Source organism: Hyaena hyaena, unplaced genomic scaffold (genome assembly GCF_003009895.1).
Source record: "Hyaena hyaena isolate Hyena2069 unplaced genomic scaffold, ASM300989v1 scaffold_13, whole genome shotgun sequence".
Taxonomy (NCBI): Eukaryota; Metazoa; Chordata; class Mammalia; order Carnivora; family Hyaenidae; genus Hyaena; species Hyaena hyaena.
In genome coordinates this window covers 53867-79748 of record NW_024080645.1, presented here as the reverse complement: position 1 = coordinate 79748, position 25882 = coordinate 53867, and positions in this window count along the sequence as shown.

Here is a 25882-nt window from a genome sequence, read left to right as displayed (position 1 = left end):
TAGGCATGTAGGTGTTGGGCCGGCTGAGAGGTGGGGCAGAGACGCCACAGAATGGCAGACCTTCTTAAGATGGCTGACCTTCCCGCCACTACATCGGTGACCGTTACTACATTGGCGGGAAACAGAAATTTAAACCTTCCAACTGGGGACTTTCCAGTCAGGAGATTGCCCCTGTTATCTGAACCCCCACTAACAGGCTATAAAACCTCCCACCACCCAACCCGGGTGCGACTTCCCTGACTCCCTTTCTTGAGTCGCGGAACCTCGCCCAAGGGTGCATACAATAAAACTCCTTCTGCGGAGCCTTTTGCCTTGGAGTCTTTTTTCACTCAAAAACCTTACAGTAGGGTTCAGGACTGAGAGTTCTTGACCCAGGTTAGAATACGAGTCCTAGGTCTGACTGCTGTGTGAGGTTATATAATCCCTCTCCCTGAATTTTAGCTTCCTTGTTAAACTGGAGACATAAATATTCACCTTGAAGGGCTATGGTAATAGGAAATGAGACTAAGTGTTGCACTAGGATAGGGCTGGGCAGTTAGCAGGCTGATAGTCTTTTTTTTTTTTNAAAGGCGAGCTCACCAAAGTGCCCAGTGAGAACCGCAGGTTACAAGCACTGTGGACAGCAGTCACCTGTTGCGTCCAACGCACTAGTGGGGACATCTGACTCTATATCTAACCGACACGTAAGCATGGGGAGTCTACCTCAAAATGTTAACAGTGATCATTTCTTTTTTTTTTTTAATGTTTTATTTATTTCTAGGAGAGAGAGAGAGAGAGACAGCGTGAGCAGGGGAGGGTCAGGGAGAGAGGGCGTCACAGACTGAAACAGGCTCCAGGCTCTGAGCTGGCAGTCAGCACAGAGCCCGACGCGGGGCTCGAACCCACGAACCGCGAGATCATGACCTAAGCGAAAGTCGGACGCTTAACTGACTAAGCCACCCAGGCGCCCCAACAGGCTGATAGTCTTAACTTATTACTGTGATTATGATTATGATTATTTGTAAACAAAAGTGTTGCAGATCCAGTTCACTTCCAGACATGCTGAAAGATCTGAGCATGCTCTGATGTGTGGGGAGAAGAGAGACACAACCTTAGAAGCCTTTAAATAGGCTGCTCTCCAATATCGCCAGTGTGTACTTGGCAATCCAGCTCAACTTGAGGATTGGGAAGCAGATTAATGAACATCTTTCATTCGCCAAGTTCTTTGATATACAATGTCTTATTTCAGCTTCCCGACCATTTTGTCAAGAAATGTGGAAGGTCCTATTTTCTCATGATGGCTGAAATTGTATTTCCCTTCCCATATGTTCTAGAACTTCACCATCCCTCCATCAAGAGGTAGAAGCTAATTCCTCTGCCCTTGAATCTGGACAGGCTTGTGGTTAGCTTATAGCCAGCAAAACACATCAGAGGTGGAAGAACACAATTTGCAAGGTAATGGAGCTTTTCTCTTATTAATGAGAATGCTCACCTTTGGACCCTGGACCATCCGTATAAGAAGTCCAACTATCCTGTCCACTATATTGTAAGGAACCCACACTTCTGGAGGGGCTCTCTTTTGGTACCCTGGCTCATGATCTTAAACTTCATGTTCTTCCAATTCAGACTCCAGACACGTATGTAAAGGAGACTTTAGATGATTTCAGGCCTCTGCTGTCAAGTCACTCCCAGCCTTAGATCTTCCCAAGTGAGACCCCCAGACATTCATGGGCAGAGACAAGCTGTCCCAATGAGTCCTTTCCAGATTACTGACCTTCAGAATCTGAGAGCATTATCAAATGGTTGTTTTATGCCATTAGGTTTGAGGTGTTTATTGCACAGTGATAATTATTAGAATCAAAGTTATTCTCATACACATTTTGCAGACAGGGAAATTGACGCTTAGAGAGGATAATTATCCTTTATGGCCACACAGCTGGTCATTGGTCATTCACACTTGGGGCTTGCTAACTGCATATTCCATGCACTCTATACTATGCTGCATTGCCCCGCTCATGGCAGAGGGGTTGAGGGGGAAGGGTGGTGGAAACATTTGCTCTCATAGCCAGATGGGTCCTGGTGGGGCAGGGTGGGGTGAGGAGGCAAAGGCAGGAGTTAGTCACTGTAGAGAATCTGAGGGCATCCAGACTCTTGCTGGACACATTTGGCTGGAGTGGTCAGGGGAACTGACCATTTAGAGTGAGAGGGTTAATGGGGCTGGGTTCAGACTCGGAAAGCAATTCTCTCTTCTCTCAACAAAACCAAAACAGACCAAATCCCGTTCCTGACGTTTTGGTGTTTACAGCTGCTTCTTTTCTGAAGTAACATGTTTCACCTGGGGACTGAACTGATGAAGCTTCTCAGGTTATAGCTACATGAGGTCTAGATATCAGACCACACAGGGACTTGCCTGACCTCAGCCCTACGCCTCTGTATCAGGAGATGGCATGTAGCTGAGTGTCCCTGTGAGGTTTCTGGGGCAGTGGGATTTCCGTCCAGGTACAAAGCAGCTGCATGAACAAGTCCAGAACTGGCTGGAGGCAGTAGGTAGGGTGATTGGCATTCCTAGCTTTTCCCTTAGGTTCCTCGTGAGTACTTTGGAGTATTTGGTCCAGTCTAGAGCTGGTCTTTGGGCTGCAGAATCCTCATAAGTTTCTTTCCCTCCTTTGAGGTTCATTTCTCACTTAACTAACCTGGTGCAGTTCTCACTGACTCCCTTGATAAATTTGTAAGATTCTTCCTTGCTTTCCTCCAGACGCAGGTACATAATTCTCTTAAGGCATCTATTCCATAGTGTTGCTCATTTATTCACCCACCCCAGTGCTACTAGACTTAATCCCTTGGGGGATAGTGAATATATTTTCTTCACCTTCAACACCTACAACACCTGGCACAGAGGAGGAACTCAGAAAGTTCACTCATGCAACCAATTTTAACTGGGAACCTACTTCTCAATCCTTTATATAGATCAACTCAATCTTGAAAAAGAAGCCTGTGAAATAGGTACTTCTATATCCTGTGATGGTGTATTTTATATGTCATGTTGACTGGGCATCAGTGCCCAGATATTTGGTGAAACATTATTCTGGTGGTTTCTGTAAAGGTAATATGGGGTCAGATTTATATTTATTTATTTATTTTTATTTTTTTAATCTTTATTTTGGAGAGAGAGAGACAGAGAGAGAGAGACAGAGTGCAAGTGGGGGAGGAACAGAGAGAGAGAGGGAGACACAGAATCCAAAGTAGGCTCCAAGCTCTGGGCTGTCAGCACAGAGCCCGACACAGGGCTCAAACTCACAAACTGAGATTGTGACCTGAGCTGAAGTCAGATGCTCAACCGACTGAGCCACCCAGGTGCCCCTTAGATTTATATTGAAATTGGTGGACTTTGAGTAAAGCAGATTACCGTTTCATAATGTGTGCCTAATCCAATCACTTAAAGTCTTGAATAGAACAAAAGATGGGCCTCTCTCCAGCAAGAAGGAATTCGGCCAAAAGAGGGCTTTTGAGCTTGAACTGCAGTATTGACTCTATCTGAGTCTTCAGCCTTTTGACTCACTGTGTGGATTCTGGACTTGCCTGGAATTGATGGAGCCAATTTATTTTATTAAGATAAATCTTGGCCTCCCTATACACACCCTATCTGTTCTGTTTCTCTAGAGGACCCTGACAGATACATAACCCCATCTCTGTATGCAGAAACTCAGGCACAGAAAAGGTTAGACAGTTACTTATTAGCTGTGTGTTCAGGGTTACAGTGACTAAATGGAAGGACTAGGACTTGAACCCAGAGAGTTCTGGCTCTAGAGGCTGTGTTTCAAAGCTATCTGCATATTGCCAGACAGTTCTAAGTCTTGGAAAAAAATATAGGAAGGAAGACAAAATTTCTGCTATGGTGAAGCCTGTGTTTGAGTGGGGACAAAGCCAGCTTACACAAATATTTGCAAAGGCACACGCCTGCTAGCTTCATCCTAGGTTGCAAGAGACAGGGATATGGAGAAGAGGAGTTCAAGGAATAAAAAGCATGAAAGAGGTCCAAGGGAAAGGATTACATTTCTAGAACCCAGAGGCCAGTTCATGCTAGATTATATGCACCAGGACAGGTGCCAGTTCAGCTCATAAAGTTCCAGTGTCAAAGACTGATAACTGATTCATTGATAACTGATCAAACAAGGGTGATTGGAGACAGGAGGTTGCCCACATTGGGCTGGTTGGAAGTAGTAGCTTTCTGTATCTGAATGTGGACATAATGATATGTGATGGCTCTAAGTGCTTCCATCTCTGCTTTTGCTAAATCGAGCAGCTTCCATGCAGGCAGTGCTATCTTCTTTTTCCAACCTTGGGTATGTCGTGTTTCTAAGCAAAATGTAGAAGCCAGCCAAGATCAGTAAGACTGAACAAGGAGTCTTCAGTCTCAGAATGCCCTGGGTGGAGGTATGCAGGAGACACAATCCTCATGTTTCCCAGGCAGGCAAGCCTCCCTCCCACCTGGCCCTGCTATTTCTTGAGGCTCCAGACACTCTTGAAGAGGATCAACATGGTCCTGTGGCAGCTTATGCCGTTTGGTGGCTGAGGTGCTGTGGAAGGAGAGGATACCGTTGGAGGCTCTGAGGAGAGTGAGGAGAAAGGGAAGAGCCTATCAGTCAGCATGTCAGCTTGCATTGAGGGTGTCCATGGGAGACCTTGAGCTCTGGCTGCATGAAGAGCTGGGAGCCCAGAGCTGTGCGAGTGGCCGGTGCATGTTCTCCCTGGGGAGGGGACCACACCTCCCCAGGGTGGGATCATGAAGGCAGTTGATCTGAGAGGCTGTTGGGCACAGGAGGATACCTGCCCGTTCTGAGACTGTTTAGAGGCCACTGGGTTATATGCGGGCTGACCAGCATGTTCTGGTTTGTCTAGAACTTTCCCGGTCTCAGCATAGAAAATTCCATGTCTTGAGAACCCACCCAGTCCCAGGCAAACAGGTAGTTAATGACCCTGGATGCAAATCCCACTCTGAGGTAAAGATTACCAGGTAAAATATTTCATGAGGCATACTTACACTTAAAAATATTATTTTTGTATTGAAAGGTTTTTAAAAAATTTATTTGGGGGGGGAGGCAGAGAGAGAGGGAGAGAATCCTAAGCAGGCTCCATACTGTCATCACACAGACTGACTCGAGGCTCGATCTCACAACCCCGGGATCATGACCTGAGCCAAAATGAAGAGTCAGGCTCCTAACCAACTGAGCCACCCAGGAACCCCATCCCCCATTATTCTTTATCTGAAATTCCATTTTTTTTGGATGTCCTGTGTTTTCATTTGCTGAATCAGGCAGCCCTACTTTGGGTGTTCAGTGTATTGTGAGAGAAAAGATATTTATTTGAAGGAATTCCTGTGTGGGGCAGATTGGGAAATTCTTTGTCTTCTCACCAGGCAAGAAAAGTTTTAAGGGAAGCTGAGCCTGACCAGTAGGGTAGTGAGTGTTTTTATGTCAGACCTGACGAAAGCATCAATAGGTGGGAATCGGTCTAGATGCTAAGTGCATAGACCTCTAGTGCCCACAGTCCAAGTCTGGGGCTGGTTCTGCCATTTAGTACCTCAGCTACCCCGGGCAAGATACTTAACCTCCTGCTGCCTCCATTTCTTTATTTTATTTTATTTTTTTAAAGCTACTTTTAATTTGTTTTGATGTTTTATTTATTTCTAGGAGAGAGAGAGAGATAGTGTGAGCAGGGGAGGGTCAGAGAGAGAGGGAGTCACAGACTCTGAAATAGGCTCCAGGCCGGCAGTCAGCACAGAGCCCGACACGGGGTCGAACCCACGAACCGTGAGATCATGACCTAAGCGAAAGTCGGATGCTCAACCGACTAAGCCACCCAGGCACCCCTCCATTTCTTTATTTGAAAAATAGGGTAGAGGGGCACCTGGGTGGCTCAGTTGGTTAAACCTTCAACTTTGGCTTAGGTCATGATCTCACAGTTTGTGGGTTCGAGCCCTGTGTTGGGCCCTGTGCTGATAGCTCAGAGCCTGGAGCCTGCTTCAGATTCTGTGTCTCCCTCTCTCTCTGCCCCACACTCTCTCTCTGTGTCTCTCAAAAATAAACATTAAAAATTTTTTTAAAAATTAAAAAAAAATAAAAAAAAAAAAACAAAAATGGGGCAGTGACTGTACCTACCCAAGAGGATTATTGTGTTGACTAAATGGTGTAATATGTATGATGCTTTTAAAACAGGACCTAGCACGAGGTATGGTTAGTTCTTGCCTAACTGCCTTGAGTCTTCCTTTAGCCACTCCAGAGAAAGCTTCCTGTAAACACTTGGGCCCCTGAGTACAGGGTGGTCACAGGACTCAGCCTGGCTAAGTGGCACATACATTCTTTCAGAGGCCAGACTAGTCATTGGTCTAAGGATGGGTGTGTAGCACAGGTCAGCCCATTCAGGATCAGCTCAATGGCTTTTGGGAGGACACCTGATGGGGGAGGAGACTTTTTGCTCTTTAGCTGGTTGGTATGGAAGACATAGTCCTGGAGCACCCAGGGGCCCTCCTCAAGGGCCATCTGTCCGAGAATGGAGCCAACCCAACATGAAACAGGGCCTGGGAATGGAGAAAACCAAACCAAACCAAACAGTCCTGTTCTCCTAGGGTAAGCACCTGGACCCAGTCTTGGGGCCTTGCAAGGGACTTTGGAGCTGTCCTGTGAGTTGGGACCCCAGGTTCACCACATATCCTCTGTGCAGCCTTAGGGGAGCTCCTGCACCTCTGGGCTCCTCATTACGTTGGCTCTTCAATGGCGATAATAACAGCTTCTCCTTGATAGAGCTGTTGTGAGGATTGCATGAGTTAATAGGTATAAAGTGGTTAGAATAGGGTTGAGCACAATGTACATGCTCAATAAACCTGGGTTGTTATCATCCGCACTGAATCCCTTCTGTTACACAAGAAGTATGTCCTCTTTGGGGCCCATATTGGTTTGAACAGGATGTCTGCTACTTTGCTACCTGATGAATTCTCACTAATAAAAATGCATTCTGAGGAGTACCTGGAATGCTAGGGTGACTCAAATGCCTCTCCTGGGAGAAGAAAGAGGAAGATTGGTGAGAATATGTTGGGCATATGATGTGAATGTGAGTTTATGGCTAAAATCGGTGGTTGTTAAACTTGAATGTGCACTTGGAAGGCTTCTTAAGACAGATTTCTGGGCTCAACCGTAGCATTTCAGTTTAAAAAAGTCTGGGGGGTTACTCTGCTTTCTCTTCAGATCGAATAAATCTTCCGTCTTTTACTAAAAAAGTCTGGGGTAGGGCAGAAGGAATTTGCATTTCTAACAAATTTCTAGGTGATGCTGAGGATTATGGTCTGAACACTGAGAGCTGTGAGATGAGATCAAAAGCAACAGTATTTAGTTAGTATTATTTAACAAAGTCTTAGTTTGTGCCTACTATGTTTAAGATGCTGCTCAAAGTGCTTTACAAATACTAACATTTAATATTTTTAAAGTTTATTTATCCATTTGGAGGGGAGAAAGGGGCAGAAAAAGAGAGAGAGAGAATCCCAAACAGGCTCTGCACTGCCAGCATGGAGCCTGATGTGGAGCCCAAACCCATGAAACCATGAAATCACAACATGAGCCGAAACCAAGAAGTGGATGCTTCACCCACTGAGCGACCCAGGCACCCCAGCATTTAATTTTTCATAACGGTTTTTTGATAGACTGACTGTCACAATTTTTCAAGTGAGGAAACTGAGCTCAAAGGCTATGCCTGAAGCTGAAATGCTATGCCTGAAGTTTGTTGGGAGAGAGTCAGGAAACGTACCAGGCAGTGTGGCGTGTTCCTAACCTGCATTTCAGGCTACCTCTCTATTTTATGCTGCTGAGAAAATGAATGGATTTGAAAAATGCAGATGCTTGAGCCCCACCCTGAGATTGTGGTTCTTTAGGTTTTGGGGGTGGGGGCAGGCCTGGGTCTAGGTAGCCCTGCCAGCTTTACAACCACTCAGATACCTCGGATCCTAGCTCCCGGGTCTCTCACTCAGCATGGATTCCCTCTAGAAGGGCCTTTTCTCTGCAGTGTTCTTGGGCATCAGGAAGGTCAGGGGAGGAGAAGGCTCTTCTCTGTGGCAGCTGTTGGGAAAGCTGGGGATGAAGGTGGGGCCACTACTAGGAGCCAGAGGTTAAATGATGCCTCTAAGAAAGCCCTGATAAGATCTGTAGCATCAATTAGCACCTCTTGAGCGCCTTCCAGGAGCAAGTCTTCTTGCTTTACACTCCCTTTGCCTCCCTGTTCTGAATCAGTGAGGAAAGCCCAGACCAGACTGGGCAGAGTAGGGCCTGTGCCCAAGGATGGCATTTCCATGGGTTTCCTTTGGTGTGTTGATTTATTCCCAGAGAGAAAAGGGAGACCAGTAATGAAACAGCTGCTCCTTATCTGTAGGGTGCTTGTGTGTCCTATCGCATGAACTCAGTTTCTAGAACTGAAAGGGAGCTAGAGAGATAATCCAGTTCCTTCTTGTCCTCTTCACTTCCAAGCTACCATTGCTGGAGTTTTGTGGGGCAGAGAGAGACAAAGCTCTTGGAAAACTGGATTAAAACCAGAGTGCTGAGGGAAACACTTTGTAATAAATGATAATTCCAACGTCGATCTCTACACGAGTCTAGGTTTGAAGCAGAGCTGTTAACCTGTTTTGAGTTAGTCGAGGCATCCCGCTTCGATTTCCCCATGACCTTTACAATGAACAGTTTTCCCTTTACGGGTATTACAAAGTTATTTTGGTCATTGGGACTAAAATAGCAAAAATAACTCAGCAGAGGCATTGGCTTTTGCTTTGAGTTTTTTTTTGTTTAAAATGCCACAATTTCATGTCTCAGGAAGTAGTTCAGACCAACTGGAAATAGTAATGGAATTTTCTTCTCTGTGTGTGTTTGTTCCTTCTTTTCATTCATCTCTGGTTTGTCGAGTGAGACGTGCTCTGTATAGAGAGAAAGAAAAGGACCCCCAAACCATAGCATTACTTCTGGAAATTACAAAATATTTGGGGAGGGGAGGGGCAATATCTTTAAGGCAACATACAGTAACTTCTACATAAGGGGAGGGGGACTAGAATCAACATTCATTATGAACAGTAACTGGATTGGATATTTTATATATGTTAGGTTCTTTAATCTTCCCTAAAACTCTTCCCTAAAACCCTATGGTATACATGTAACAGATGAAGAAACTGAAGCCTAGACAGGTGATATAAATTTCCCAAGATCACAGTCAGTTAGTGACAGACCCATGTTCTAACCCTGTTTACTTAGGTTCAGTGTTTGTGTTGTATCTGCTGTGCCATGAGCTGCCGGACACACAGGTGTGTGTTAGTAGGTAGATATTAACATACAGAAGCACACATACATGTATGTCATAAAGAGGGTGCCTGGTAAAGGAGCCACAGGATACGCTGTGTTTGGTAGATCGGCAGAGAGGTGAGAATTCCAAGTGTGGGGGCGGGGGGGGGAGACAATTGATGGACCTCGGAAGGTGCGTGGCAAGTTGATAGGACCCTATGTAGTTCTGTTTGCCAGGAAGGCATGGATCGAGTGGGGAAATCATGGGAAATGAGGAGTAGGAAGAAATTGGTGGGGAAAATACTAGAAAAAGTTGAATGCTGAGCTCAGGATCCTAGACCGTGGGTGCTGAGGCTGTTGGGTGCTGAGAGACGGCCATCTGTCCCGATTTCATGCAAGGCTACCACTCTCTTACCCAAGTCCTGGTAGGACTCTGTGTGACCCACGGAATTGCTTCAGATTGCTGACATTGCCCTAATTTTTATGGGGTGATGTCAGCAGCACAAGCTCTTTGTCAATTCTGTTTCAGCCATAATAAGTATTAACCCTGGAAAGAAAACCCAAACAGTCTTGAAGCTGCCCCTTCGGTCTCTTCTTTCCAGGTAACCTGATGCCAGAACACCCCCCCACAATACTGAGCATCTCTGAGGGCGTTGCAAAGAGCCACATCAGTGTCACCAAAGGATCTTTGTGACATCTTGCCTCCTCTGACTGCTAGATTCCCTGCACTCTCCACCCTGCACAGGCAATCCCCTGTGATTGCCTCCAACCCCAGCTTCTCTCTGCTTAAAGACAGTGCCAGGTCCAAGCCCCTTCCCTTCTCTGGCCACCTTGTGAAGGACACTCACCCTGATGTTGATTCATTAATCCTCATGCCATGTACTTGCTTAGTTTGCTTGGTTTAATTCATGAGATGTGTTCAGTGTTGTTATCTGCAGTAAATTCTTTAGCAAGAAAAAGGATTAAAGAAAAATCGCCTGGTGTGTTCCCTATACTGATTGTAATGTCCACTCCTTAATGTTTTCTTTAGGCAAAATATGATTGAGTGGAGCATATGGGTAAGACTTTAAAGAATAGGAAGAGAAGATGTCCCTGAAGGCAACAACCTTATGGGAAAGGATGGAAGGGGAGAGGTATAGTGAGTGCTTATGTTGGCTGATCCCTGTAAATAGCTGTGTGCAGCCCCAGATTGCCTTGATTTTTAACTGAATGGACACCTTCGGTCTTTTTAATGCCAGCTGGTGGGCCGACTTCTCTGCTCAAAAGCTTCCTGCACCCTGTTGGAGATCTACTTTTCATCTTTTTATGACAAAAAATGATTCCGCTGTGAACCAAATGCACTGGGGGGAGTACTGCACAAGACGTCAGCTCCGCAACGAAGGGGAAATCCATTGTCATCAGATGGTAGAAGGATAATTGAAAATCATCAGGTACATGCAGTGGGGACAGAAGAAAGGATCATGAATGATGCCCGTGTGGGAGAGGATTAGGGCAAGGTTTAGGAAGGACTGCATAATCTGACATTTGAGCTTGACCCTAAAGGATGTATGGGATTTATTTATTTATTTATTTATTTTATTTTTTTATTTATTTCTAGGAGAGAGAGAGACAGCGTGAGCAGGGGAGGGTCAGAGAGAGAGGGAGTCACAGACTCTGAAACAGGCTCCAGGCTCTGAGCTGGCAGTCAGCACAGAGCCCGACGCGGGGCTCGAACCCACGAACCGCGAGATCATGACCTAAGCGAAAGTCGGACGCTTAACTGACTAAGCCCCCCAGGTGCCCCAGGATGTATGGGATTTAATCAGGAACAATAGAGAATGGTGGCAAAGGAGAAGGGGCTGGAGGATATTCCAGGTGGAAGGGATAGAGTGCAGGTACAAAGGCGTTTGAGGCCAGGAAGAGCAAAGCACATAGGGAATGGTAGGAAGGTCATTACAGCTGACTTTAGGTATAAGAAGAAAAGGAAAGAAAGGCAACAGTACTCTCCTTGCCCACCTTCCAACTTGTTGGCTGTGCTTCTGTGTCTCTACAAGTTCATACCCTACTGCCTGGTCATTAGGGCTTAAAGACCTCAAGCATTGATTCTGAACATGCTTGTCTTCCACTCCATGTCCTTCTTCTGTACAACCTTGTCCATGCCCTATTTGAGAGTGATAGAATGACATATGAGTTCATATCTCTAGTTCAGAGTCTGACTTCTAGCTTAGACCCTTAGGCCCACATATACCATGTGGATGTCTCAAAGGCACCATGTTTGGTTAAACACTGAGTCCATCATCTTACTCTCTCCACCTGTTTGCTTTTTCAGTGATCAGCACCTCATCTAACTAGTTACACAAGTTGAACAGTATCCTGACCATCATCCCAAACACCTCTCTTCAGCTTCCACATCCAATTCACCACAGCTAATGTTGATGTTACTTCTTCAATATCTCTCAAACCCATCCCCTACTCTCTGCTTTTATCAAGTCCATAGCAGTTAAAATTTCAATTTCTTGCCTAGGCTATTTCAACAAGTCCTGACATGTCCTCCTGTTTCTACTCTTAATCTCACTTCAGCTGAAACTTTCCAGTTCAGATCAAGGGTAACCTTAAAAAATAGGAATTTGAACAAGATAGTGGAATAGAGGTTATAGACATTTCACCCAGAATACAACTACATGCATTGGATAAATATGGCATGGCTGATGTGGGGGAAAAGAAAATAAGAGAATTCTGTAGGGATTAGGCATTAAGTAAGAGTGCAAATCTACAGGACCTGGGACTTGCCATGGTAGTTTATACTCTGGGTTTCAATGGATCATGTATACCAGAAAAATAAATCAAAGACTGGCCCAACACAGGAGAGGAAGAAAAAACAGAGACAGCCAGAATAAAGCTGAGACTTCCAAAGAGGGATATCTGATGATCTAAACTAGGAAAAAAAAAAAAAAAAATCTTCTACTGAGTAAGACGGTAGGGATACATGCAGAGTTTTTCACTGACCACTAAAAGAGTAGGTGGAAAATGTATCCTTGAAGAAGTATTATTTGCAAGTCTTTATTCTAAGCTGTGACCCTCAGAATCAAAACTCAAGTTTAAATACACATATTTAAATAATTCAAGGTTAGTCATTCCCCAGGTGACTTGCAAAAGCAAACCAAATCCTGTGTGGAGGAACAAAACCCCAGGCATCAAAGGATTTCTACTGATAAAAAGAACCTAACTTACATAAAAAATAAATTAAAACACACGAACAGGAAAGTCAAGATGAGCAAGATTAAGCAACAAAACAAATTCATAAACAGACCTGTAAAGACTGCGTGTATTAGAATTTAGATACAGGAAGTTTAAGAAATATGAAGAAATTAGGGTAAGAAGTATGATGAAACTTTCAAGGTCGATGTCATGCATAGGAAAAAGAAAAAAGTTGAGCATTCTAGAAAGGAATACCCTAATAATGTGTAATAAATTATATCATAGTTTAGACACAGGTGAATAGAGAATTAGTGTAATGGAGGACACTAGACAACTAACTGTAATCTAAACAGAAATTATTGAGAATATAAACAAAAAGTTAGAAATCTGGAGGCTATCAAAGAGTTGAAGAGATATTAAAGATACTGTGGGAAAATGCAATACATATCTAATTGGAATCCCAAAGGGGGAAAATAGAATGAAGTAAAATCAATACTTCCATTGCTAATGGTTAGACTCCTTAATTAATAATGTATATCAATCTGGGGCGCCTGGGTGGCCTAGTCGGTTAAGCGTCCAACTTTCGCTTAGGTCATGATCTCGCAGTTCGTGGGTTCGAGCCCCGTGTCGGGCTCTGTGCTGACTGCCGGCTCAGAGTCTAGAGCCTGTTTCAGTCTGTGACCCCCTCTCTCTCTGACCCTCCCCTGCTCACGCTGTCTCTCTCTCTCTCTCCTAGAAATAAATAAAAAACATTTAAAAAAATAATGTATATCAATTAGTACAGAGAGCTCACATCTAAGATCAATCCATCAATCAATCACATCTAAAATAAATAAAATTAAATTTCTTCTTAAGTACATTTCAATGAAACACAGTATAGAATGCAACTTCTACATGGAGACTACAGGAACACGGAGAAGTTCTGAAAAGCAGTCAGAGAAAGAAAAGACCAATTACCTACAATGAAATGGTCATTAATAGCTGATTTCACAGAAGTAGTAGTGGAATCAAAGACAAAGTGAAATTTTATCTTCATAGTTAAAATATTTTTCCTTCTAAAAAATCTCTTCTAGTATCAATAAAGTAAAAAGTTCTTTTCAGACAAATTGAAACTGAAAGAATTTTCTAACAGATTTTCTTAAATGAAACTCCTATAAAAGTAATCTCGGGGGAAAAATGTTACCAAGAGGAAGGGAGAGAAAGATACCAGTAAACAGGTAGGCAAATCTAAACAAACACTGATGGTTTAAAACAATAGAGCTATGTGTAGTTTGTGTGGTTAAAAAGAAATATTAAGCTAAAATACAAGCAGACAACAAAATAAGTCAGTCCAGGTTTAGTTGGTAAGAATTAAAGCATTCCAAAGTATTGGTGTTGTTTGAGGAAAGGGTTAAGACTCTGGTGAGCTTTAGATTTTACATTAAATATACGTGTTAAAATTTCTAGATAGCACTATCAAGTAGTGTTTAGTGATGAAAATGTTCCATGAATCTGCAATATTCAAAACAGAGCTATAAGGCAGATGTGGCTCTTGAAAACTTGATATGTGGCTAGTTGTGACTGAGGAACTTAATTTTAAATCTTATTTAATTTTAGTTAGTGTAAAATTAAACTTGAGTGATTAGCGGCTACACCATTAAACATCATGATTCTAAAATAATTGTATAATTTTTCAGTCAGTATAGAGGAAAAAAAATAAGGTTGTAGTTTATAATCAAATAATCCCAAAGAGAGCAGTTAAGAAGGAAAACAAAAACAAAAGCAAAAACAAACACCACGTAAGCCAAAGCTGCAGAGCCAGTAAGTAGCGGGACTAGGCTTTGGATCCTGATTTCTGCAGTTCTAAGTAGCATGCTCTTAGTCACAACAATGCTGTTCCATGTGTTGATAGGTTGATTAAAGACCCCTATGAAGAAAGAATACTAACCAGAGAGGTAGACAGGATTTTTACAACATCCCAAGTCTATATTGTATAGCAACTTGCATGTGCTTTCTGATATGACCATTATTAGTGTGTGTGTCCCTTTCTCTCGTGTGATAGTCAGTTCCTGAGGAGGACAGATGGTGCTTATCTATTCTGTGTGCATCCCCTCCACTCGGAGCTTGGTGCTGAGCTAGTGAACACTGAACTGAAAATCTGTGTGTTGGGGAAGGTCATTGAGGGGTTGTGACCACCGGTGGATGAGTGAGCTGGACTCAAGCTCTTGGAGGCTCCTCACCTAAACCTCTGTCCTTGGAATGTGTGTTCTGATTGCCTTCCTGGCTCCCAGAAGCTGCCTCAAGGACACGGCCTTGAGATAGATATGCCGTGAGGGCCACATGGGTGACTCCATTGGTTAATCGTCTGACTTCGACTCAGGTCATGATCTCGTGGTCTGTGAGTTTGAGCCCCGCATTGGGCTCTGTGCTAACAGCTCAGCCTGCTTCAGATTCCATGTCTCCTCCTCTCTCTGTGTACCTCCATCGCTTGTGCTCTCTCTTGCTCTCCAAAATAAATAAAACATAATTTTTTTTTTTTTTAAAGATATGTGGTGTTGAGACCTTCTGAGAATCTGTTAAGACCTCTATATAACTTGCTAGGATTTGGTGGGTGGGAAAGGAGATCTTGGAGCTGTCCAAGACAAGAGGCATATGCATGCTGTCTTTACTTTCCACTCTCTAATGCACTCCCACCCGTCTTTAGGGTTTACACCTAGGGAAGTTTTTCCTGATATCCTTCAGTTGAACCATATTCCATATTACATGCTCTTACATGTACATCTACATTAGATGCCTCTCTTTCTTTTAAGATATGATTACACTCTTTACTTTGCAAATAATTGTACATTTACATGCAGTTTAAGAAACAATATAGAGATCCTACATACTCTTTATCCAGTTTTTCTCATTGTAACACTTTTTTAAATTTAAATAATTATTTTTATTTTTATTTATTTTTTAATAGTTTATTGTCAAGCTGGTTTCCATATAATACCCAGTGCTCATTCCAACAAGTGCCCTCCTACATGCCCTTCACTCCCCTTCCCCTCTCCCCCACTTCGATCAGCCCTCAGTTTGTTCTCAGCATTCAAGAGTCACTCATGGTATGCCTCCCTCCCTCTCCCCAACTATTTTTCCCCTTCTTCTCCGCCATGGTTCTCCCTTAAGTTCCTCCTAATCCACCTATACATGCAAACATATGGTATCTGTCCACAGCCTGACTTATTTCACTCAACATAACACCTTCAAGTTTTATCCCTGTTGCTACACATGGCCAGATTTCATTATTTCTCATTGCCATGTAGTATTCCATTGTATAGATAAACCACATCTTCTTGATCCACTTGTCCGTTGATGGACGCTTAGGCTCTTTCCATGCTTTGGCTATTGTTGAGTGTGCTGCTGTGAACTACTGGGGTACATGTGCCCCTACGCATCAGCACTCCTGTATCCCTTGGGTAAATTTCCTAGCAGTGCTATTGCTGGGTCACAGGGGAGTTCTATTAATTTTTTGAGGAACCCTCCACTGTTTTCCAGAGAGGCTGCACCAGTGTACATTCCCACCAACAGTGTAGGAGGGTGCCTGTTTCTCCACAGCCTCGCCAGCATCTTTTGTCTTCTGATTTGCTCATTTTAGCCACTCTGACTGGCGTGAGGTGGTATCTCAGTGTGGTTTTGATTTGTATTTCCCTGATGAGGAGGGACGCTGAGCATCATTTCATGTGTCTGTTGGCCATCTGGATGTCTTCTTTGGAGAAATGTCTGTTCATATCTTCTGTCCATTTCTTCACTGGATTGTTTATCAGGTGTGGAGTTTGGTGAGTTCCTTATAGATTTTGGATACTAGCCCTTTATCTGATATGTCATTTGCAACTATCTTTTCCCATTCCATCGGTTGCCTATTAGTTAGTTTTATGGATTGTTTCCTTTGCCGTGTAGAATTTTTTTATGTCGATGAGATCCCAATAGTTCATTTTTGCTCTTGATTCCCTTGCCTTTGGAGATGTGTCAAGTAAGAAATTGCTGTGATTGAGGTCCAGGAGGTTGTATCCTGCTTTCTCCTCTAGGGTTTTGATGGTTTCCTGTCTCACGTTCAGGTCCTTTATCCATTTTGAGTTTATTTTTGTGCATGGTGTCAGAAAGTGATCTAGTTTCATTCTTTTGTGTGGTGCTGCCCAGTTCTCCCAGCACTATTTGCTAAAGAGACAATATTTTTTCCATTGGATCCCCTTTCTTGTTTGGTCAAAGATTAGTTGGCCATACATTTGTGGGTCCGATTCTGAGTTCTCAATTCTATCCCATTGGTCTATGGGTCTGTTTTTGTGCCAATTCCATACTGTCTTGATGATGACAGCTTTGTAGTAGAGGCTAAAGTCTGGGATTGTGATGCCTCCCATTTTGGTTTTCTTCTTCAATATTACTTTGGCTATTCAGGGTCTTTTGTGGTTTCATACAAATTTTAGGATAGTTCTAGTTTTGAGGAGAATGATGCACTACCCTACAGTATTACAACCAAGATATTATTATTGACACAAAGTAGAGACAGACCACTTTCCTCCTTCTCCCGATCCTTGGTCCTTAATCACCAGCAACTACTAAACTGTCTCTGCTTCTGTGATTTTGTCATATCAATACTGTTGTATAAATGAAATCATATAGTATATAATCTTTTGATGTAACTTGTTTCCATCAACATAATTTTCTGACCAGTTGTTGTTTGTATCATCAGGCCATTGCCTTTAATTTTAGTATTCCATGGTACCAATGTAACCACAGATGGGGAAGCATTCATTCTCTGAAAAATATCTGTGTTGTTTCCAGTTTGGAACAAATGAGCTGTTGTAAGTGTTTGTGTAGGTGGTGCATGTGTGTGTGTGTGTGTACATATATATATACAGTTTCATTGTTATAAGGTAAATGTTCAGGAATGCAAGTGATGAGTTGCATGGTAGTTGTACTTGTGATATTATCCTGTCACAGTTGTTTTCCAGAATGGTGGTTCCATTTTACATCTACCCTGTAATATACGAATAACCCAGTTTCTCTGCATCTTTGTCAGCATTTGGTAGTGTCACTATTTTGTATGTTAGCCATTTTGTTAGAGAAGTTGTGATATCACACGGTGGTTGTACTTTGCATTGTATAATGGCTAATTGTGTTAATCATATATTCATATGTTTATTTGACATCTGAGTATCCCCTTCAGTGAAATGTCTTCTGTCTTTTTCCATTTTTTAAATGGACTGTTTTTACGTTGAGGTGGAAAGTTCTTTATATATTCTAGATGTTAGTCCTTTCTTAGATATTTGGTTTGCAGATATTTTTCTCCATCTGTATCATGTCTGTTCAACCTTGTAACAGTCTTTTGCAGGGCTTAAGTTTTTGTTTTTAATATATATTTGAGACATAGAGAGAGCAAGCACGTACACAAATGGGGGAGGGGCAGAGAGAGAGAGGGAGACGCAGAGTCTGAAGTAGGCTCCAGGCTCTGAGCTGTCCGCATAGAGCCTGACATAGGGCTCAAACTCATGAATGGTAAGATCAGAACCTGAGCTGAATTTGCACACTTAACCTTCTGAGCCACCCAGGTGCCCCTTAAGTGTTTGTTTTTGGTAAGATCTGATTTATTATTTTTTCCTTTCATGTATCATACTTTTGGTATTATGTCTAAGAACCCTTTCCCTACCCTTGTATTCTGAAGATCTTTCTCCAATATTTTTTTCTAAAAGTTAAATATATTTACCTTACCTATATAAGCCTATGATCAATTTTGACAATTTTTATAGCAAGTCGAGGTTGATTTTTCTTGAATATCCAGTTTCTCTAGCACTTTTATTGCAAAGGCTAACTTCCTCCATTGATTTGCTTTTGTACTATTTTCAAAATCCACTGGCCTTTTTTTATGTGTCTATTTCCCTGACTTCTATTGTGTTCTGTTGATCAGTACATCTATCCATCAATCAATATCACACGGTCTTGATTATTATAGATATATAATAAGTCTTGATGTAGAGTAGATTGATTTCTTCCATTTTATTATTTCTCAAAATTGTTTTAGCTATTCAGGCCTTTTTACTTTGCATATATTTCAGAATACACATACTTATATCTAAAGACCTTCTTGCTGGACGTTTGAGAGGAATTGTGTTAATGGAATATACCTATCTTGAGAGAATTGACATCTCTGTTATATCCATGGACAATCCATCCGTGAACATGAGATAGCCCTCCCTTGATTCAGCTCACTTTTGATTTCCTTTATCAGCATTTTGTGGTTTTCAGCATATAAGTGTTGCTCATGTCTTGTAAACTTTACCCCTAATATTTCTTTATTTTATTCAATCATAAGTAGCAAGACATCTTACATTTTGGTGTCTATGTGTCCATTGTTAGTATATAGGAATGCAGCTGAAATTTTTATGTTTATCTTGTGTTATGAGAAATTATGGAAGTCGTTATTGTTTCTGAGAGTGCTTTTGTGGTTTCTTTGGAATCTTCTACATACAAAATTATGCAATCTGCAAATAGGGGCAATTTTCTTTCTTTCTTTCTAATCTGTGTGCCTTTTATTTCTCTTTCTTTCATGACTGTATTGACTAGAATGGGTAGCAATATTTTGAATAAGGGTGAAGAGAGCAGACATTCTTTCCCCGTTCAAGATCTTAGGCAGGGGAAGTAGTCAGGCTTTCACTATTAAGCAACGTGTTAGTTGTAGGCCTTTTCATGGATGCTTTTTATGAAGTTGAGGATGTTCTCTTCCATTCTTATTTTCCTGAGTGTTTTTAATCATTAACAGATGTCAAATTTTCACAAAGATGTTATTCTACATTGACTGATGTGAACATGTGATTTTTCTTCTTCAGCCGATTAATAGGCTGGATTACAGTGATTTACTTTCAAATACTAAGCCATCTTCACATCCCTGAAATAAACTCACTTAGTCATGGTGTCTAATTCCTTTTATATATTTCTCAGTCTTATTTGATAGTATTTTATTAAGGATGTTTAAGTCTATATTCGTGAGATCATGGACTTGTGGTTTTGTCTTTTGTACAGTCTGTGTCTAGTTTGGGTATCAAGTTAATATGAGCTTCATAAAATGAATTGGGAAGTGCTCCCTTTTCTTCTATTTTCTGGAAGAGATTTGTGTATAATTGATATTACTTATTCTTTAAATATATGATAGAATTCTCCAGTAAAACCATCTGAAACTGGAGATTTCTTTTTGGGAGTTTTCATACTATGAATTTAATTTCTTTACAGTTTTACAGCTATTAAAATTATGTATTTCATCTTCAGCAAGTTATAATTTTAATCATTTCCGGGTTTATAATTTAGTATTTTTTATTGTATTTACAAGGTTGTGCAATCATAACCACTATCTAATTCCAGAACATTTTCATTGACATTAAAACCATGCCTTCAAGGGGCACCTGGGTGGCTCAGTTCATTGAGTGTCCAACTTTGGCTGAGGTCACGATCTCACCGTTGATGAGTTCTAGCCCTGCGTTGGGCTCTGTCTCTCTCTGTCTCAAATATAAATAAACAGTAAAAATTAAAAAAAAAAACTTTTACAATTAGCAGTGATTAATTATTCCTCACTGTCCTTGTTGTCCTTAACAGACACTAGTATACTGTCTGTCTCTGTGGATTTATCTATTCTGAGTTATTTCATATAAATGACATCATGTAATATGTGACCATTTCTTTCACTTGGCATAGTATTTTTGAGTTTCATCCATGTTGTAGCATGTATCAGTACTTCATTATTTATGGCTGAATAATATCCCATTGTACGGAATATATTCTGTTTATTCATTAGTTGATAGATATGGGCTATTTTCACTTTTGGGCTATTAATATTCAATTAGAAGAGTTTTCATAAGTATATGTTGTTAATTCTCTTGTATGTACATAGGAGTAGAACTTCTAGGTCTTATGATAACTTAAAGTTTTTAATTTTTTTCACATTTATTTATTTTTGAGAGAGAAAGAGACAGAGCATGGGCAGGGGAGGAACAGAGAGAGAGAGGGATACACAGAATCTGAAGCAGGCTCCAAGCTCTGAGCTGTCAGCACAGAGCCTGACATGGGGCTTGAACCCATGAACCATGAGATCATGACCTGAGCTGAATTTGGATGCTTAACCAAATGAGCCACCCAGGCACCCTAAGTTTAATTTTTTGAGGAACTGTCAAAATGTTTTCCAGAACAACTGCATCATTTTTTTTTCCATCAGAAATGTAGAAGGATTCCAATTTCTCCATGCCAGTTGACACATCATAGTCGATAATTTTTTTTAATTTTTAAAAATATTTATTCATTTTTGAGAGATAGAGACAGAGCATGAGTGGAGGAGGGCAGAGAGAGAGAGAGAGAGAGAGAGAGAGAGAGAGAGAGAGACATAGAATCCAAAGTAGGCTCCAGGCTCTGAGCTGTCACCACAGAGCCCAATGTGGGGCTTGAACTCATGGACCATGAGATCATGATCTGAGTTGAAGTCAGATGCTTAACTGACTAGCCACCCAGGCTCCCCAATAATTTTTGTTTATTATAGTATCTTAGTGGGTATGAAGTAGAATCTTGTTGTGGTTTTGATTTTCATTTCTCTAATGACTAATGATGTTGATGTATTTGCATATGCTTATTGGCCATTTGTATGTATTCTTCAGAGAAATGTCTATTCAAATTATTTGGCCATTTGTTGAGTTGTATTTATATTACTCATTTGGAAGAGTTCTTTATATATACTAGAACTTTATCAAATACATGATTTACAAATAATTCTCTTTTTTTGGGGGTTGTCTTCTTACTTTCTTGATAGTGTTGATTGAAGTAGCATACATGTTTTAAATTTTGATTACATCCAATTTATCTTTTTGTTTGTTTGTTTGGTGTGCTTTAGGCATCATATTTAAGAAACCATTGCTGGAGCACCTGAGTGGCTCCCTTGGTTAAGCGTCTGACTTCGGCTCAGGTCATGATCTCCCAGTTCGTGGGTTCGAGCCCTGCATCAGGCTCTGTGCTGATGGCTAGCTTGGAGCCTGGAGCCTGCTTCAGATTCTGTGTCTCCCTCTCTTTCTGCTCTCCCTCTCTCCCTCCTCCCCTGCTCATGCTGTTTCTCTCTCTCTCTCTCAGAAATAAATAAAACTTAAAAAAAAAAAAAAGAAACCATTGCCTTTTCCAAGGTAATGAAGATGTACCTTATGTTTTCTTGGAGGGATTTATGGTTTTAGAGCTTCTATTTAGGTCTCAATCCATTTTGAGTTCGTTACTGTATGTGGAGTGTGGTACTGGTCCAACTTCATTCTGTTGTGTGTGGATATCCAAGGGTTTCAGCACCGCTCATTGAGTTGTCTTAGCACCCTTGTTAAGAATAAATTGCTTAAAAATGTGTAAACTTATTTCTGAACTCTTAATTCCAATTAGTTTATATATATTTATATACATAAACACACACACATATGTATAATCTCAATACCACACAGCAGTCTTGGCACTAAAACTGTAGTAAATTTAGAAACCAGTAAGTGTCAGCCCTTCAAATTTGCTCTTCTTTTTCAAGATTTTTTTTGTCTATTCTGAGTCCTTTCCATTTCCATACAAATTTTAGGCTAAGGTCATCCATGTCCACAAAAATATGTCTGGATTTTGGTAGATGTTACAGTGAACTGTAGACCAGTTTGGGCATGATGAGCTCAGAGTGACCAGGTGGCAGTCTTAACTTCTAAATCTTTTTTTTTTTTTTTTTTAATTTTTAATGCCTTTATTTTCTTTTGAGAGAGAGAGAGAGAGAGAGAGAGAGAGTGAGTGGGGGAGGGACAGACAGAGAGGGAGACACAGAGTCCAAAGCAGACTCCAGGCTCTTAGCTGTCAGCACAGAGCCCAACGTGTGGTTCGAACCCATAGACTGTGAGATCATGACCTGAGCCAAAGTCTGACACTTAACCGACTGAGCCACCCAGGCACCCCTTAACTTCCAATTCTTAACAGTATTTAATCTTCCATTCTATGAACACTATTTAGGTGTCCTTTGATTGTTTTCAATGATGTTTCTATAGTTTTCTATGTGCGAGTTATGCACCTTAAAAATTATTGTTACGGATTTTTTCCCTTTTGTTGATGTTGTAAATGAAATTGTTTTCTAAAACACATTTTTTACTTGTTTATTTCAAGTTGATATAAATGCAGTTGATTTTATATATATTAACAGATGATATGTTTTCTGAACTGGTTTATTAGCTCTGACAATATCTTTTTAGATGTCTTGGTATTTTCTATACACAAAATCAAGCCATCTGCAAATAGAAATAGTTTTTCTTATTTTTTTCTTTTTCTATATGGATGGCTTTTATTTCTTTTTCTTTTTTACTTACTTAGGCTAGAACCTCCAGTCCGATGTTGAATTGAAAGCAGTAAGAATAGACCATTTCTTGATCTTGATTTAAGGAAGAAAACTTGCAGTCTTTCAGCATTAAGTATGATGTCGTCTATAGGTTTTGCATAGATACTCATTCTTAGGACAAGGTGGTACTCTTCATTTCCTGTTTTGTTGACTGTTTTCATCTTTAAAGATGTTGGATATTTAGTTTATTTATTTTGAGAAAGAGATAGATACAGCACACGAAAGTGAGTGGGGAGGGGAAAAGGGGGGGAAGAGAGAGAGAGACAGAGAATATCTCAAGCAAGCTCTGCACTGTTAGTACAGAGCCTGATGCAGGGCTTGATCTCATAACCATGAGGCCATGACCTGAGCCCAAATAAAGAGTCTGATGCTCAACTGACAAATTCACCCAGGCATCCCAAAAGATATTGGATTTTTGTCTAATGCTTTTCTTCATCCATGGAGATGACCATGGGGTTTTATACTTTATTCTTATTACTGTGGCTTATTATAGCATTTGTTTATTTATGCAAATCTTACCTTCCCTTCCTGGCAAAAATCTCACTCAGTCATGCCATATATTCCCTTTTATATGTTGCTAGATGTAGTTTTCTAGTACTGTAATTTTTGGCCTATATTCATAAGGGATATTGTCATCTAGGTTTCTTTTCTTGTGCTGGGTTCTTTTCTTTGTCTGGTTTTGGCATCAGAGTAATACTAGCTTCATAAAATGAGTTGAGGGGTATTCTCTCCTCATCCATGTTTTTGAAAGATTGGTATTAATCTTTTAAATGCTTGGTAGAAATTACCAGTGACTATGTTTCTGAGTGTTTCCTCATGGGTAGTGTTTTGATTAGTAATTCAATCTCTTGTCTTATTATAGTGTTCTTCAGATTTTCCATTTCCTCTTGAGCCACGTACAGTAGTCTGTGTTTTTCCAGACATCTGTTTATTTCATCTAATAATATTATATGTTGACATACAGTCATTCATGGCATTCCTTATAATCTTTTTTATATTTTTGTAAGAATAATAATCATAATATCCCCTCTTTCATTTTTAACTTTAGTAACTTATTTTCTCGTTTGGTGTGTCTAAAGGCTTGCCAATTTTATTGACCTCTTCATAGAAACAACTTTTAATTTTTTTTAATATTTTTCAAATCTCTTCTTGTTGATCTTTTCTTTACTTGTTCTATCTATTATTAAAAAAGAGAGGTGCCAAGTCTCCAACCATTGTTGTTGAACTGTTCATTTCTCCCTTCAGTTCTTGCTTTGTGTATTTTGGGGCTTTGTTATTAAGCCCATAAATATTTACAGTTGTTATATCTTCTTGATTCATTGTCCTTTTTATTGTTAAGAATGTTCTTTATTCCCTCTAGTCCCAACTTTTGTCTTAAAGTCTAGTATGGTAATTGGAGCACTCTAGCTTCTTTTGTTATTGTTTGTATTTTATACCTTTTTTTGGTCTTTTTACTTAAATTTTTTTTTCAGAGTGGAATTTGAATTTCTTATTTGAAGACAGCATGTAGTTGAATTATGTTTATTTTATTCATTCTGTAAATTTCTATCTTTTAGTGGAGTGCTTAACCCATTTACATTTAATGTAATTATTGGTAAGATATGATTTATGTCTGTCATTGGCTATTAGGTCTTATATATCTTATATTTTCGCTCCTGTATTCCTTTATTACTATCTTCTTTTATGTCACCTAGATATTTTCTAGTGTATCACTTATCTTTGTCATTTCTTTTACTTAATTTTTGAGTTATTTTCTTAGTGTTGCACTAAAGAATACTATTAGCATCTTAATTTATAAAAATTTAGTTTGGATTAATAACAACTTAATTTCAATAGCATAATAAAAACTTGCTTCTGTATAGTTCCATTCTCTCCATTCCCTGTGTTTTAATGTCATAAAAACGAAATCTTGATACATTGGGAGCCCATCAACACAGTTATAATTATTGCTTTGTGCAGTTTATTTTTAAATTCGAAAATATTCATAAAATTAAAATATATTAATATTCTTTTTTGAATATATTTATATAGTTATCTCTATAATTGTTCTGAATTGTTTCCTGTCGAGTTGAGTTACTCTTTTTATTTTTCATTGTTTATTTATTTACTTATTATTTATTTGAAAGAGTGAGAGAGCATGAATGGGGAAGAAGGGTAAGGAGGAGAGAGAGAGAGAAAGAGAGAATCTCAACCAGGCTCCATGCTCAGTGTGGAGCCCAATGCAGGACTCAATCCCACAACCCTGAGATCAAGATCTTAGCTGAAATCAAGAGTTGGATGCTCAACTGACTGAGCCACTCAAGATCTCCAAGTTACTTTGTTATTTCAACTCTTTAATATTCTTCCTTTAGTTTTCCATAGTTTCCTTTGAGAAATCAGCCATCAATCTTATTGAGGACTCCTTGTATGTGATGAACCACTACTCCCCTGATGCTTTTTTTTTTTTTACTTCGTCAATTTCAGTATATGTGTTTATGCATTTTTTGTGTTTATTCTGTTTGTAGTTTGCTGATTGGATTTTCAGATGCCTTAAAATTTTTTGGGAAGTTTTTGGTAATTATTTATTAAATACTTTTTCTATTTTTTCTTCTTTTTAAATCAATGAATATACATGACTTGTACTAGAAATCTAATGAAGGTGAAGTTGTGAATTGATTGAAATGATATTTCCTTGTTGGAGGAAAATGTCCATTGCCCAACTCAGGTGTCAAAAAGGATTTTCCTCCACATATGGACACATGTGAAAGTGTGCACAGAACATGTTTGTGGTTAGAGCTTGTGTAGTGTTGAAGACTGTGCTACCTGCGGACTCTTCCTTGGACAAGTGTCTCATGACTTGACAACACTCTAAGGGCTCCTGTTCTATCACTTCAACATGATACAACAAAATGACAAAGGCCATGGAGAGGCATGAGTAGAAAAAATGCTTGGAATTTCAGAGGAAGAAAATCAAGGTTTCCCCTTGAGATCCTGAGAGGGCATTCTACGATCCTTGCCAGAATTTCAAGGATCGACATGGTAGCAAACTCCATTG